The sequence below is a fragment of the Zonotrichia albicollis genome, chromosome 1 (assembly GCF_047830755.1).
Source record: "Zonotrichia albicollis isolate bZonAlb1 chromosome 1, bZonAlb1.hap1, whole genome shotgun sequence".
Taxonomy (NCBI): Eukaryota; Metazoa; Chordata; class Aves; order Passeriformes; family Passerellidae; genus Zonotrichia; species Zonotrichia albicollis.
The window spans coordinates 55,776,901-55,793,132 of NC_133819.1; the positions used below are offsets into that span (position 1 = coordinate 55,776,901).

At 39.0% G+C, this 16,232-nt stretch overlaps 1 protein-coding gene across 5 annotated transcripts in view; it reads left to right on the top strand.

Moving 5' to 3' along the window:
- PDE1C (phosphodiesterase 1C) overlaps positions 1 to 16,232 on the top strand; it is a 259,982-nt gene that overhangs the window by 98,282 nt on the left and 145,468 nt on the right. The gene's annotated exons all lie outside the window — the stretch shown is intronic.

The window sequence follows — 16,232 nt, forward strand, 5'->3', positions numbered from 1 at the left end:
CTCCCCATTTCCCTTGCTGCTGCCATAATTATTAATTAATGATGAACATTTCTCTGGCAACAGGTCTTCAGCTGCTGCAAGAAGATTGTTTTCAGAATGAATGATTGCACTGTGTGTTTGTGTGTATTTGTGAGTGCCTTGGACTGCTAGCATTGTCAAAGCATTGCATTGAGTACTGTGTCTTATTTAGATATCTCTTCTGTGTGCATAACTGTGACAATAGCAAGGTTTGTATTCGCCGTCTCTCTTCTACGGGAGACTTTCTGTAAGCCTCAGAAGAGAGATGTAAGTATGTCCTACAAGTCCAATTGTAGAACATACTTGTACATTCTTGTATTGATGACATACATAGAATACAATATGTCAGGTTTCTTAAACATAGCATTACAGAGCTAAGTTTTGCGCCCTGTGGGACTTTGGACTTTCTGGTTTTTTTCTCTTACTGTTACACATGCCGGCTGCCTTCCTGATGGTATGCATCCTTGCAGCAATTTTGCAAATGGGCTTTCATGACCTTCTGATGTCTAAAATGATGTGAGCTCTGCAGAGGCCAAGAGGCCACTGCAGGGACCAGCATCTGGCAACTGCTGAGCAGCTGCTCCTGATAACCTTGACCAATAGGCGCAGACTGCTGGCCCAGGGGGCTCTGTAGCACAATGGGCTAACTGTTATTTAGTTCTAGGAACCACACATTGGCAGCACCTAGGGAAACCTGGATGGCTAGTAAGATTCTGCCTTGAATTTTCCACCTGCTGAGTGCCTAAGTATGATGCTAAATGGAAAATTGCACATACTGCCACCTGGTGCAAAAGTGTAAAATTCAGCAAAAAGAAGTAGTAGGACAGCAGTTCACCTAAAGTCTGGTTTTGAATAACAGCTGTTGAGTTAGCATTTCCAGCAATGTGCATAAACTGAAGATTTCAGTCATGTTTCCATCTTCATTTCTCACATGCAGGTTTTCTTTTTGCCTTTGAAATATTTTTTCAAAACAATATTTGTGCTTCCTGCATCATTGAGCTCTGAGGGTGTCTGACAGCTGAACTGAAATTATCTATGGCTTACTTTTACATCTTCCTTTTGTTTCTGTTTGGAGAGTGTCATCGCATAAGAATGCCTACATGATAGTAGCAGCAGCTATATAGGAGAAACGGTGTTGTCCTTTGTATGTTGCAGTGAGTGTAAAGAAACAGTTTCTTCTGAATGCAGACCTGGGAAGGAAAATCAAATATATGTAAGAAAATAAATGAGGTACATGAAAAAATGACATAAGAAAGAGCTGAGGTAAAATTCGAGCCATCCTAAAAGTGTAATTAGAAATGACAGACAGTGACTTTTACGTTAATCATTCTGTTAATTGAGATGAGTGCTTTTGTAACAGTAATATATATTGGTATGATTTTCCTTATAAACTTGGAAGTTTCACAGCTATCTAGACAACCCTAACTTCACTAGTCCCAGCCTGAATTTCATCTGAACTACTGAATGTTATGTAGATTAATCACAGCAGTGCTAGAGAAGTGGGATATTTAATCTGAACTCAAGTCATTTTATCATTCTGCTGTCTAGTTCCCCTTGGTAATTGAACAGTAGACAGCTTACTATGCAGTGAGTGAAGAGGTAGTCAGAAAGAGGAAGAACTAGGCAGCAAGCCAGTGGTCTGAGCTTCCAGGTCCTGAGTTGGTTTTGCTTTTTTTTTTTTTTTTTCCCAGTCATGCTTGATTTGACTGTTCAGACTCCTAGTTGTTCTGAAGACTGCCAGCTATGGGCTGTCATATATTTCTAGGATATACTCTGTCATATATTTCTCGGAGATACTCAGCACCTTCAGCTTCCTGGAAGATTAGAAGGGAAAGGAGAATTTCAAGTAGCCCTGGGCAATCTCCTCCAAAACTAGGTTTATTCTGTTGGGTGAGTTCAGCTAGTGCAGGCAATTTGGCACTTCTAAAGACTCACTAAAGTCCATTTATTGTGAAAAAAATTGTCAGATAAATAATCTGCGTTAGTTTATGTGGCATACATTTTCCTCCATTTGAGTCCACCATCATGCATTTTTATTCCATCAGTAACACAGAATTGCATGTGTTGCTCTTTTAATTCAGCTGCATGTTGGTTAATTGTACAGTTTAATTTTCTATTAAGATGCAAATGCTTATTTTTACAGTGACCTTACTTTAGCTAAAAGCCAAGAAACAGGAGTCCTCATATTTTATCTGTCCATTGTGGATGAATGAATTTCTTCCCTCTAAGTATCTTTTGATGCTTTACATAAAGTACAAAGTAGAAAAGGAAATGTTAAAGGAGAAGTCACTGCTCAAACATTCTCACTCCCTTCAGGGAGTTACATATACATGGCACCCCAGACTTAAACTGCTAGTGCCTTAAATGCATTTCTCAGTCCAATAGTGGGTTTTGTTTTGGAGTCTTCTACCATCTTATTGAATTATTTCTCAAATGTTCATGCAGGCAGGCCATTAACTCTTCATAACTTGTCAAGTTGCATCTTCTAGTGGCTTTAGTTTTCTTATCTTCCAATTTGTCATCGGGCACATGTGTTTGCTGGTAGAGCCTACGAAACTAAAAAAGCCCTAGACATAGGATAAATAGTACTTAGCAATAACCAAAACATCACATTATTTATATTCTTCTCATACACAGCACCTACTAGCCAAGACACACCACTACAGCTCCTACTAGAAAAATAACACAGAATATTAACTATCCCAGCTGAAAGCATATCTAGATGTAACTTCACAGCTTGTGGCCTAAATCAGGCGAAGCAAGCTACTCAGGCTAAGCAAGTGAAGCTAAGCACTGTATTATAACTGTGTGTAACTCATTCTGCTTCAAATGTACTTATGCTAAAAAAGTAGTATGTCTCCGCAGGAAATTTAAACAAGGGGTCTTTGAAATATGACTTTGGCCCTGAATAAAAGCATCCTAATGGGTCCTGCAAAATACTAATGTGGTTTTTTCAAAAAAAGATTGTACTCTGATTAAGAAAGGTTGACACCTGATACAAACCACTTGGCCAGAATATTAAGACCTCCCTAATCTTTAGAAAGATTTTGTTTTTTCTACTTTAGACAATAAGGCAGGAAACTCATAAGCAGAGGTTGTTTCCATCCCTTTCTCCTTTTCTTATTCTTTCTCATCTATGTATGCGCTTCTTAGTTCCAGTTTGCTTCAGCATTTAGTTAATATGTTCTTGGAGAAATGTATTTATGCTAGTGTGGAGCACAAGCAATGAAACCATAAATGTAATGGTGTTATTTACAAAATAAGTGGAAAAGTGTATTTTTCCCCTAAATTTAGTTGGTAATCATCAGAGTTGCTTATGCTGACACCTCTGTAGGTGAAAACAATCCACTGTCACTTTTGAAATATATTGCCTTGCATGTCTCATTGTAAGTAATCTTTAAGTTTTGTCATTTACTTCCTGTGAGAAAAACTCTGTTCTGGGATTAATCTCATCTTTTAGTGCTATTAGGTACACTAAAGAGATCTTTATTGGAATGAAGCATCAGTGCTCTCTCAAAGCTGATTGAGTAAGGACATTATCACAGAATGAGTAAAGTTGCAAGGGACCACAGTGGGTCATCTGGCCCAACCTCCCTGCTCAGATTGGGTCATCTTAGAGTACATGTTAAAGGAGTGTGTCCAGTGGTTCTTCAATGTCTTCAAGGGAGACTCCACCCCCTCTCTAATCAATCTATTGCAGTATGTAGTCACCCATACAGTAAAGTTCTTCCTCATACACAAGTAGATAGGTAGTTCATTGATTTTTTTCCATCAAGCATTTATAGGGTATGAACTATAGCAACTTCTTGGCAATTTTCAGTACTGGGTTATAACAGAAATCTGGTCATTTAAATTACCCTAAGATGAAGCATTTCCATGACTAATTCAGAGCTCCTGTGTCTTAGCTGTGTCTCAAATTTGCTTTGGATTGATAAGGAGTTGTTTTAATCCTTCACTTTGATTTAGCAGTCAAACGTTGGGGAGGAGTGGGAGGTAAGGAGGAAAGAGGTTGAAAGAACAAAATTGTTACTGACTGATGTTATCTTGACAGTTAATACATGAACAAGCTTTTAGTTGGGGACATCCTCAGAGGGCAGGTGATGTAACTGAAGTCCTGCATAAGCTTCCAGACATCAAAAGATCTCACTTTTGAAATGTGTGTCTCCCTTGCAAATGATGATGGGTGAATCCTGAAGCATTTTGTTAAAAATCTACCAAATGGAAGGGACAAGGCATCTTTGCTGAGAGAATTTGCCCTAGGAGATAATCAGCTATCTCTCAGAAACAGGACGTTTTCTCAAGTGAAATTTCTCAATTTTAGTGCGAATTACACTTAAACCATGTACTGGTTTTGGCTGGGATAGAATTAATTTTCTTCTTAGTAACTGGTACAGTGCTATGTTTTGGATTTAATATGACAGCAACCTTGATAACACACTGATGTTTTAATTGTTGCTAAGTGGGGCTAGCTTTAGAACAAGGACTTTTCCATTTCCCATGCTCTGACAATGAGGAGGTCCACAAAAACCTGTGAAGGAATAGAGCCAGGACAGCTGACACAAACTGGCCAAATGGATATTCCACTCCACAGAACATCCTGGTTTATATACAAACCAGAAGGAGCTAGCCAGAAGCTGCTGATCACTGCTTGGTTATGGGCTTGACATCAGTCCATTGGTGATGAGCAATGGCATTCCTTATTTCTCTTGGGTGTTATTTCTTGCTCTTCTTTTCATTTTATTATTATTACATCTTGCTTCAATTATTGTGTTCTTATCTCAATCCACAACTTTTACCTTTATTATAATTCTCCTCTCTATCCCACTGAAGGGGTCAAGAGTGAGGAGAGTGAGGGAGCATCTGTGTAGTACTTAAGAGATAAGCTGGGGTTAAACCATAACCAGCCACTAATAAGCCTTATCAAATTAGGAAAAGTTATAAATCCTCTTCCCTCATTTCCACTTCAAAAAGTCTATTGGTTTGATTTCTACTGATTTAGCTCTGTGTTTTCTTTAAAAAATTGGCAATAGACTATGCAAGTATTTTTTTCCTCCCAACAAATGCATTTTGTTTACTCTGTTGTCTTGCCTATTTTGAGATAATAACTTGGGGATGGATTTTACTTTAATTAGATGACTGGTGATTAAGTTCTTTGTGCAGTTTCTACATAGATACTGTACTCTGAGCTAAAGGATTTATCACTGTTTTCACATTAGGTGAAAACATCTTTGAGAGTCTCTTCTGATAACATTGTCAGATCCATGCTGAGTGCCATACCATCTCCGTAAGCACAGGGTAGCATGGCTAATCGTGTATTTTGATAGGCTGGCTTCCAATTGTTAGCACCAGAAATAGAAAATAAGCCTTAATAAGAAACAAGTATTTGGGCTTCCTTTGTGTGTACATTAGTTTAAAAAGGAATCACACATTATTACTTAATACATGTTTCAGTGAACGCCACACAGAGAAGAGTAAGAAGCAATTTACTGTAGTTTTTGCCTGGTATATCTCCTTTCCTCAATCCCATCCATCTACTGATATATTAGAAGAGATGCAGACCCTATTACAGAATTTCATGTGTACATTTCCAGGGTTTGAATTCCTATTATGCTCCAGTGGATGATGATGCTATATTTTCATCATGCAGAAGAATAATTGTTCTCCTGCTGAGGAGAAGGTTCTCAAGTAGAAACTTCCATTTGTTATATACTTACCTGCACATGTTATACTTCACAAAGGCTTTGTGAAATGTCTCAGGTGGATAGAAATTAATTGTGGATTATACTTTTGACCATACTCCAAGATGTGCCTGACAATGTGGGTGTATAAGTGGGTACATGTACAACAGGTACATTATAGATGCATCTAGATTATTAAGACTGATCCTAAGATCTCAGGAGTAATATTTGGTACATTAATTTCCAAAGACATGGTGTGGATATTTTGAGTTGTAGTTTTATATTTTTTTTTTTCACCTGAGGAAGATTTTGGGAATAATTATGGTACAGAAGTGCTTTGTTTTCTCACGAGAGCAGGATATTGAGCATCTGGGCCTCCAAGGCCTAGCCAGAAAACCTTTTCTATTGCTAGTATTTTTAAAAATTATTACTACGTATTGCTAATCATTCTGATTCATAGAATACTTAAATCCACATCCCCCCTCACCTAGTTACAATCCTATCTTCAGAGAGGATATATAACAATTGTCTGAACATAATAGAAGTGCTGTAGTTAAAATTATTGTGTGTTTATGAGGTTATTGCTCTTAATATATACAAGTAACTTATTTCTGAGCTGCTGTGCAACACATACAGATTTAGTGGTGCATGTAATTAAGGTTCAGACTTTGGAACCTGACTTGATTAATATTTACACAAACAAAGTTTTCCGCTTATTTTATTTCCTGTCTTGTTTAATACAAGTTATTTTTTAAAGAGGAAAAAATATTTCTCTTCTCAAGTTTGTTGTCAGAAACAATGCTTCATGCAGTACAGACTCCTCTTTGGACTTGTTGATCAGTGATACATTCTAGGTTTGTGTATCATTGTCTTGTCAGGCTGGTTTTCAGAGCCTGGCATGTTAGTAGTAATGAATGGATAGGATGAAAGTGGTTCTTTCCTCAATTCTCACTTGTTTTTTCTGGGAAAATTCACTGCATATACCACTTATTTTGATTTTTAATGAAAACCAAAGTAAAATTTTAAGAAGTAAAAGATGCTGACAATATTTCAGCAATTCCATACATGGAATTCTATCCTGATTTCTTTGTCTGCCAAGGGTTGGTTTAAAATTCTAGGGTTTTTTCCCCTTGCACTACCAAAACAGACACTACTATAACTGAGTTTCACATGAACTGCTATTTCCCCTGAAGGTTTTTTCACCTATCTAATAACATTTATACAAATTCCAGTGGTACTGACTTAAGAGTTCTTCTTCACTTCTGTCTTTTAATGAAGTAAGGAATGCTTATCTGCTACTGACTGCAAGAATTGTGTGATCCACACCCCAGAACAGAGACAGTCCTGTGATTTACATCTTGTGGTTTTGTGAAAGAAGTCATTGGTATCGGAGCATCTGGTTAAGCCCTGAAAAGTGCAACAGCATGTTGATTTTCCTGGGAGTACTTAAGGAATGTTTAGGTGCGGAGACGAAGCTAGTTTACAACAGCTGCTGAAACAAACTCATTGTAGGTCATGACTAAGCAGAGTGATGGAAAAAAAATTTGGATTACAAATGCTGAGTTATGTATGAACGAAGAAATGAGTTTGATTTCCTGGGAAGCCAGTCCAACACCTTTTGACAGGAGCTGTTGATGTTCTGAAAAGTGATTAACTTGTTGTTGCTTTTTTGTAAGTCTGGCTAAGCCGCACGAATAGTTGTACTTCAGCTTTGAAATTCCAGTTGCAATTCTTTTTTTCTTTCACCTGGCAATACTGTGGATGTTTTCAGATCATGGTGACAAAGTCTCCTTCTGTAACTTTCTGCATTAATAAACAGTCACAGCATCACAGAAATGCAGAATGAAGTTGAAAAGGATCTCAGTGGGTCATCTGGCCCAACCTCCCTGCTCAAACAGGGTCATTGTAGAGTCATAGCAAAGGATTGTGTCCAGATGGTTTTAATATCTTCTGCAAGGGAGACACCACACCCTCCCTGGTCAATCTACTGCAGTGTGTGGTCACCTATATAAAGAAGTTCTTCCTCATATGCTGGTGGAACTTCCTGTGCATCAGTTTCTGACCATTACCTCTAGTCTTGCTGCTTGATCACCACAGAGAAGAGCCTGGTTCTATTCTCTTCCACACCTTCCCTTGCTACTTAGATATTGATAATGTCCCCTCTCAGTTGTCTCATCTTGAGGCTTATGTGGCCCATCTCCCTCAGCCTCTCCTTGTAAGAGATGCTCCAGCCCCTTAATGGTCTTTGTTGGCTTGGACTTGTGGTTATCAAGTTTGCCTCGGTTCTGTAACCTTTGAGGCAGGGAAGATCTTTCTTCCAACATTTGTTACCCTGATTCTCCAGGGTCAGACATCCGTGAGGGCTGGTCTTTTCAGTGAGGTTGATGTGCCATTCCCTGTTACCAGGGTCCCCCCCTCCATTTAGGAAGAGGCTCATGTTAGCCTTTCTTTTCCTTTTGTTATTGATATATTTGAAGAATACTTCCTTGTTGCCCTTGGCATCCTTGGCCAGATTTAATTCCAGATGGGCTTTGGTTATTCTTGTCTTATTTCTACTTATTCTGAAAATCCTTCTATATCCCTTCTAAGTGGTCTGACCATGCCTCTACCTCCTTTTTGTCTCCTGTTTATACTTGATTAATGACAGGAGTTCTTTATTCATTTATGTAGCTCTCTTGCCCCCTTTATCTGATTTCTTGCTCATTGGGATGCATTGCTCTTGAACCCAGAGGAAGGGGTTCTGGAATATCAACCAGCTCTCTTAAACTCCTCTTTTCTGCAGAGTCTGTTCCCATATAATTCTTCCTGGGAGATCCCTGAAGAGACTCAGGTTTGTTGTCCTGAACTCCAAGGTGACAATTACCTGCTGCCCTGCTTCCTCTTTGCCCATTACTGAGCTTCACAGTCTCATGGTCACTACAGCCAAGGCTGCTCCCAACTTTCACATCTCCAGCAACTCCTTCCCTGCTTGTTTGTATAAAAGTCAAACAGCACATCATTCCTTCTTGGATTCTCTATTACCTGTGTCAGAAAGTTGTCATCAATGCTTTCCAGGTACCACTTAGACTGTTTGTGTTTTGCTGTGTTGCTTCTCTAGTGGGTAATTAAGAGAAGTTCACAAGAACCAATGCCTATTTCTTTAAAGCTGCTTCCAGCTGTCTGTAGAAGGCCTTATCATTCTCCTGCTCAAATGACCTGTAGCAAACACCCACAACAATGTCACTATTACTAGTCTATTGGTGATGGAGAGGGACGGGGAGACTGAGTGGTGGTCATCAGAATCTGAACTTGTTGTGGGCTATGTATGCTTACACTATTCTAGGAAGGCTAGTAATTTTTTACTACAATGATTGGGTTAATCATCACATAAACAAACTTACACATTTTGGAACATCTCTTGCTTGTAGAGTTGACTCCATCTTTTTCCCAATCTGATCCAATTTTCTTTTCCCATCAGTCAGTCTGATTTAATTTTCAAAGTTCTGTTTGTTCTTGCCAAGGTATCCTGATTATCAAATCTCTTATGCTAATCAGGTCCAGAGCACTCTCTGTCCTGTGTGCCTCCATACTAGTCTGATGATTTATTCTAGTCTGTAAAGTCCCAACTTGCTCATCATCCACTCCAAGACAGAGTTTGATGCAGTATAAACATTGCACATAGAAAGTCTCCCTGGTGTGTATCTCCTAGACAGTGTGTAGCCCCTCATCTCAACATTCCAATGATTTGAGCTATCCCACCACACCTCCATTATCAAAATTATATCAAAGCTCTGTAACTGCACACAGATCTCAAGCTCCTCCTGTTTGTTCCCCATATTGCATGTGTTGGTGTTCAGGCACTTTGTAAAAGTATTTGATTGTATCAATATCCCAGCAGGTGTGCAAAGGGATGTCCCATAGTCCCTGTGCCCAATGTTGGTTATGTCCTTGGCCACTTGTGCTTGATTAAGGTAATGATTTTTAAACTTCCTTTTGCTACTAGTATAGTTACTACAGTTCTTCCCTTCCCAAACCTTACATCTGTTGAGCCTGGCTATGCCTCTACAGCTTGCTGGTCGTGTGTCCCCTATACCCCTATTCTTCAGACTATGCTGTGTTCTGCAATTTGATGACCAGCTACTCTCCCAGGAGGTGCCCCCCCAGGAGCTGTGTTTGCATCTATGTGCTCCCTGCCATCCACAGCCTGTGCACTCATTGCTCGGGTCCTGCTCTGCCAGCCAGTTCTTGTCTTGTTTCATGCTGTCTTGCAGCTGGTGGTAGCTATACTCTTTCGCTATGTGGTGTATTCAGTTTCTGAGTTTCATCTCACTGCAGGCTGTGATTCACAGCACGGTGTTCTTCTGCAATCAGATTTCTTTCACTGCAGACTGCTCACTTGCAGCTTTGTGTATTCTGTTCTCAAGTCCTCTCTTGGCATGGCCCATGTTGTTTTTTGCGGTAGGTTTGGCCGTTGCCTCCCATGATCACGTCAGGGTCACCAGAGATTGGAATAAATTGGGTGATACTCCATTTTCTTCATATAGGAAAAAGCCCATTCTTTATTCATATAACTCATTTTTATACAGTTCTACAGACTTCATGTGCGGGTCCAGTTGGTTAGTAGTTTTCTTGCCAATTACTCTATTGGATAGTAAAAGGTATTTTACTTGTCCATCAAACCTCTTTATTCTTAAATTGTTTACATATGCCAGTGTTAGTTGTTTTTTACCCAGGAATAGACTGTTATCTTAATGAGCTATTCATACCAGGTGTGTTTTCACATGGGAACATGCAAAGTGCTTGCTGTACTTACGAGAAGTGGCAGGCTAACTACTGATCTAAACAGAGCAGGCCTGATTATATGTGACCTTTCTTTAATAATTTTTCTACTTGACTGCAACAGCATAACACTTCAATAGGCCTGTGATTATCCTCTGGATTGACATAGTTTGAGAGTGAATGAGAGACTTGCTTGGTAATACAACTGGTAAAATTCCATTTCCTAAGAAATGGGGCAAATGTTGTAAACAAAATCATGGCTACCTTTTTCAGATGCAGACTTTGTAACTGCCCATTCTTAATTTCAAAAATTATTTTGCTATAAGAGCACACCATATATCATTAACCCATCTCTTCTTCCAGCTGTTTGTTGAAAGGATGTAATTATAACAGCATGTTTCTTCAAACCATCATATGCAACACTTATTCATCAGAAGCTTACAATCTGAATTAGGAGTAGGCTAGCCAGGCATCAGGTTTTATGCATACGACAGGCTTGTCTCTGTGAAAGGATTTCAACTTCAGGAATGAATGTAGGAACACTGATGAAAGCATTAACTCAATAGGAAACAAAAAACCCTATTATTTCTGCTTTGAACTAAAATTTGATTAGAACTGATATTCTTGATGTTTACAAACAACAAGTATTTTCAGTGGATTAAGAAATGGAACTCATGTTTTGGTCAGGAGTACAAAGAGATGTCTTCCAAAGGCCCTCTTGACAATCCTCCTTCAGACCCTTTCTAATTGCTTTATATTTTTTTTATATTGCAGTGCCTAAAACTGAATCGCTTTTCGCTCTGTGTAGCTGAAGTATATTTGCAAATTTGGTTTTACTGAACAAGCAAACTTCTTATAGACACTATAGAGACAATATAGGGTATCAGGACAAATTATTTGAATGTTTTTCTGTAATGGGAAGTAGAAAATATGTCTGTGAATACAGGTTTGTAGTCAAAGAAGCGAAGGAAGGAATGAGTGAGCAGTACTGGGAAAACAAAAAGGGATTATAGGGCTATTCAGCTTTCTTTCATGGTATGAAAAAGTCCAGGTTGCAATTAAGACTGCTGAGTGGTTTATAGAAAATCACCTTGATGACTTAAGCAGTTTCCCACCTTATATCTATATCACATGAGGAGTACCAAGGTATGATGCTTTTCCTAGATGGGGAAATGATCCCCATCTAGGGTTCAGTGCATCTTACATATATTCATACTGTGGTTTTAGAAGTCTTTAAGAGTACTCTGCAATGCAAAGAGAAACAAAGAACTCTTGACTGGCTAATTAATAAAGACTTAATGTACTTTGTCTGCTCCAATTCCTTGCAACTCGTTAGCTAATATCTATATATTTTCACTCTGGTATTTGAAAACTATTTTGTTTCAAATTATATCTGTAGCATTACCAGATCTTTTCAGTCTGTGTTGGACATGGATTTCAGCACAGGATGTTAAGGAGACACTGGCACAATTTTTTCTGGGAAAGGCCATAAACTTCTATTTCCTAGAATACTTTTTCTTCAAGTGTAATGACCACCCCCTTTTCACAAAGTGAAAGAATGACAAAGTAAATAAGTGATTTAAAACTATTAGGGTTTAATCAAAAACTGTTGATTAAAAACTGTTAAGGCTAGGAGTGATTAATTTTTAAAAATTGGTGTTTTTGAAATGGAGCTTTTTAGAAGGAGAAATGTGCTATGGATATTTGTTCAGGTCCAAATGCAGTTCTATGACTGTATCAGAGACAGACATGGCAGTTTTCTCTCACAACACATATGCATGGTGAGAAAGCTTCCAGGGAATAATCTTTTCAGAAATATTTTCATTATACATTTACAGTTATCAGTGAAACTAATGGTTGTGCATGAAGAATCTATGAGGCTGATTTACTTCTTGCCCTTCAAATAAATTGTGTTTCTTCACACTGATTGTTTCTAAGCCATGCTAGAGCACGCTGTGTCGACAGAACACAGCCAGTTTTGTCATGTATGAATGCAGTTTGGTGGCTACTCAGAATCTCTAATTGCTTAAAATTATCCTCAGTGAACCAATTTAACTTGTGTCACAGAACACATGAAGAGTCTTGGAAGGATTTGGTAGTATTATGCCAGAATCCTGTTGAAATGATAGAGATATAATAAAAAGGGAAAAACAACCCAGGCAACTGAGTAGATTATAAAACACACTGACTGTATAGGTCTTCAAAGAATCAAACAACTCCTCAACTTAAACATAGTGCCCTGAATGTGTTTGTTTATACTTGCAATGGTTCTGTTTTTTCAAACAGAAACATTATGTCTGAATCATTGCAGAGAATAATAAGCTACAGACACCGCTAAAGGAAGTTATGTTTGCCCTTTCTGGAAAAATACATTTGTAAAAAGGTATTGCCGTTTAGGTGGCATGACTCTGACTTAAAAGTCATATTTCTCCTTTGCTTTGTTTGATATGGTTACCATTGTCGTTCTCCTATTTGATAGTTTGAGTATAATCAACACCAGGCTTGAAGATTTGTGCATGTGGAAAATCATGCTGTAAAAAGCCAGTGTCTACAAAGAGGACACAGGAGTCCTGCAACTTAATTTGAGTAAAGGAGAGAGTCCACTAGGCAATAACCCCATGGGGTCTCTCTGGAACTTTTGGAGGATGCAGCCTCTGCTTATCCTAAGCTCCCAGCTGCATGTTGCCATCTTCCTTTACCCATTGGCTGAGGTACTAGGAAGGTACAGACTACCTGAACTGCCGACTAAGTGTTCCACCTTGAACATGTATCACACCCTCATCATGCACTTTATGACCATTAAAATTAGCTTTAAGCCCACCCTGGGCAGAGAAGTTAATATCCATAAATATATTCAGCCTGTGTATTTTTCCCCAAAGTTCAGAAGTTCAGAGGGTGCTGATGATGATGAAAAGCATCTTAGTGAGCTCTTCTGCCAGCTCCTTCATCACCCTAGGATGGATCCCATCTGGTCCCACAGACTTGTGAGCATTGAAGTGGCTCATCAGGTCACTAACTGCTTCCTCCTGGAATACATGGCATCTGTTCTGTTCCCTGTCTGGGTCTACCAGCTTAGGAGGCCAGTTGTCCTGAGGGTAACCAGTCTTACTGTTAAAGACTGAGGCAAAGAAACTGTTAACTACCTCATCCTTCCTCATCTTTGGTGACTACGTTCCTCTCTGCATAGAGATTTTCCTTACCCCTCCTTTTGCCATTAATGTATTTATAAAAACACTTTTTATTATCATTTACAGAAGTGGCCAGATTCAAATCTAGTTGAGTAATTTTCTTTTTGCATGACCTAACAACATCCTTAAACACTTCCTGAGCTTCCTAACCCTTTTTCAAAAGATGATACACCCTCTTTCTTACCCTGAGTTTCCATAAAAGCTCCCTGCTCAGCCAGGCCAGTCTTATTCCCACCAGACTCACCTTCTAACATCTAGGGAAGGCCTGCTGCTCCTTCTTGAAGATTTCTTTCTTAAAGTGTGTCCAGTCTTCCTGAGCCCTCTTGCTTTTAATGGCTGCTTCCCAGGGGACTTTCCAAATCGGTGTCCTGAACAGGTCAAAGTCCGCCCTCTGGAAGTCCAGGTTTTGTTGATGCCCCTCCTTACATCACCAAGTATTGAAAACTCTATCATTTCATGGTCTCTCAGCCCAAGACAACCTTCAAACACATCTCCCACCAGACCCTGTCTGTTTGTAAACAGAAGGTCTAGTAGGGTCCCACCTCCAGTAGGTGCACTTAGCTGCGACAGGAAGTTACCTTCTGCACACTGGCAAGTTGTGAAGAGATGATCTAGTTTTGTGAGTACTGTATTTCAAGATAATGCATACAAAGGAAGAGTGCATTGCAGGGTAATTCCGTATTCCATATATGAGACATTGATTCTCTCACTGCACTGAGCAATCAAGTCTCTTATAGCCTTTGGCTTGATGAATTGGGACTTTCATCTCTGGTTCATTATAATTTTTGCTGCTGTTTATCTGCCTTGATGTTATTTAACTCTAATTGCTCTTGCGCTGTTACAAAAGTGAATAGATATTGCAGTGGGCAGCACTTTTCATTGTCTGATTTTAGCAGGATAGAGTGATCTGATGTATTGCATTGTTATAGAACTTCCTCCAAAAGTTAACAAATCAAGGAGAGGATGGACTGGCCATGCTCTTTAGAAATGCCATCCCTGTATTGCTTCTAAATATTTATAGTGCATGGGATTTGTAGCATTTTTTGAGCTTCAAGTGTATACCATTTTAGGATAGCACAGAGCCTTACCTGCTCCTGGACTCTTGCAAATATTGTTATTAATACCTTGGCCTTTGCAGTAGGTCTGTGGCATGGGTGCATGCACGTTTGTAATTTTTCAGTACTCTGCCATGATTCAGAACAGTCTCACAGCAGCCGAAACAAGGAGTAATGTTGTTTTCAAACGTTTTCTCCCACTTCAGCTGCAGCCTGTTTCTAGTTTATTACTTCTGACTACATTGGAGTACATTAATAATTCTTTTAATATAATCATATTGGTTTAAAAGGACTTTCTGTCAGGGGGAAAAACAATTGGTTTTGGGGCAGCCCTGTGAAAGGAAAGAGGGAAGGTAAGTTGGAGGATACTGGCTGGGTGCTTAAGTTACTCGACCTATAAGAAAATCAAGTTCAAATATCTTCACTAGGTTGCCATGTTGCCACTAAGCTTTTCCAGTTCTGGTACAAAAATTGTTACATCAAGTGTGTATCAGTCTGAAACACAGACTGAATACTCTTTAGGTATACACAGTTAAATTTATTCTGGAGTGCACTGCCAATAACTGGCATATAATGGAAGCAATAAGCAAAAAACCCACCTAGATACCCATTTGTGCTGGCAGAAATAAAGGAATTGCTTTTGTGAGGACTTTTTCAAATCACTAGCTAGCAAAACCCATTTTGTTGTTGGTTCTAGGCTTTCCCAGACACATAGTCACACACAGAATCACATAATAGAATCATAGAATGGCTTGGGGTTTGAAGGGACCTTAAAGATCATCTACCCCTCTGCCACAGCTGGGGACACCTTCCACTAGAACAGGTTGTTCAAAGCCTCATTCAACCTGGCCTTGAACACTTCCATGGAGGAGAATCCATAGCTTCTTTGGGCAACCTATTCTAGTATCTCACCGCTCTCACAGTAAAGAGTTTCCTCTTAACCTCTAATCTCCTCTCTTTTAGTTTAAAACTGTTCTCCTTTGTCCTATCATTATCAAGGATATGCTGAAGAGTGCCTGGCCAGGCATTTACCACATACTGATACCAATATACAGGAAAAAATAGTCTGCTTTGATTGGCATTAGAGCTGTATAAATTTTGCAAAAGGATATGTCTTGCAAGTAGTTCACAGGTCAAAGAACTCTTAATTTGTGCCTTGCCTTTTGTCCCTTTTTGCATGGAAATGTTCATTGCAAAGAGAATTTGTGGAAGGACAAGCTTTTCTTAGTGTGCAAAGATCATCAGAAAGCAAGTGGATAATGGGACATAATATTTAAAAGACTGAAATAGTGGACATCCTGCCCTGTGAATATAGCATTTTGTAGCAACTCTGTAAATATAAAGAGTAAAGCAGCTGGAAGAGGATTCTACTGTCTGGTGGTAAAAAAACCCCAGCAAGAACAAACAAAAAAAAAAAAAAAAACCCAAAACAAAAAAGAAAACAAAATTTAAAAACCCAACAAAACAGCCAAACTGAAAAGGGCCCTGTATTTTTCCCAGTTTAGGGTAATTTTGGGAGGAAACCTCCAAAGATT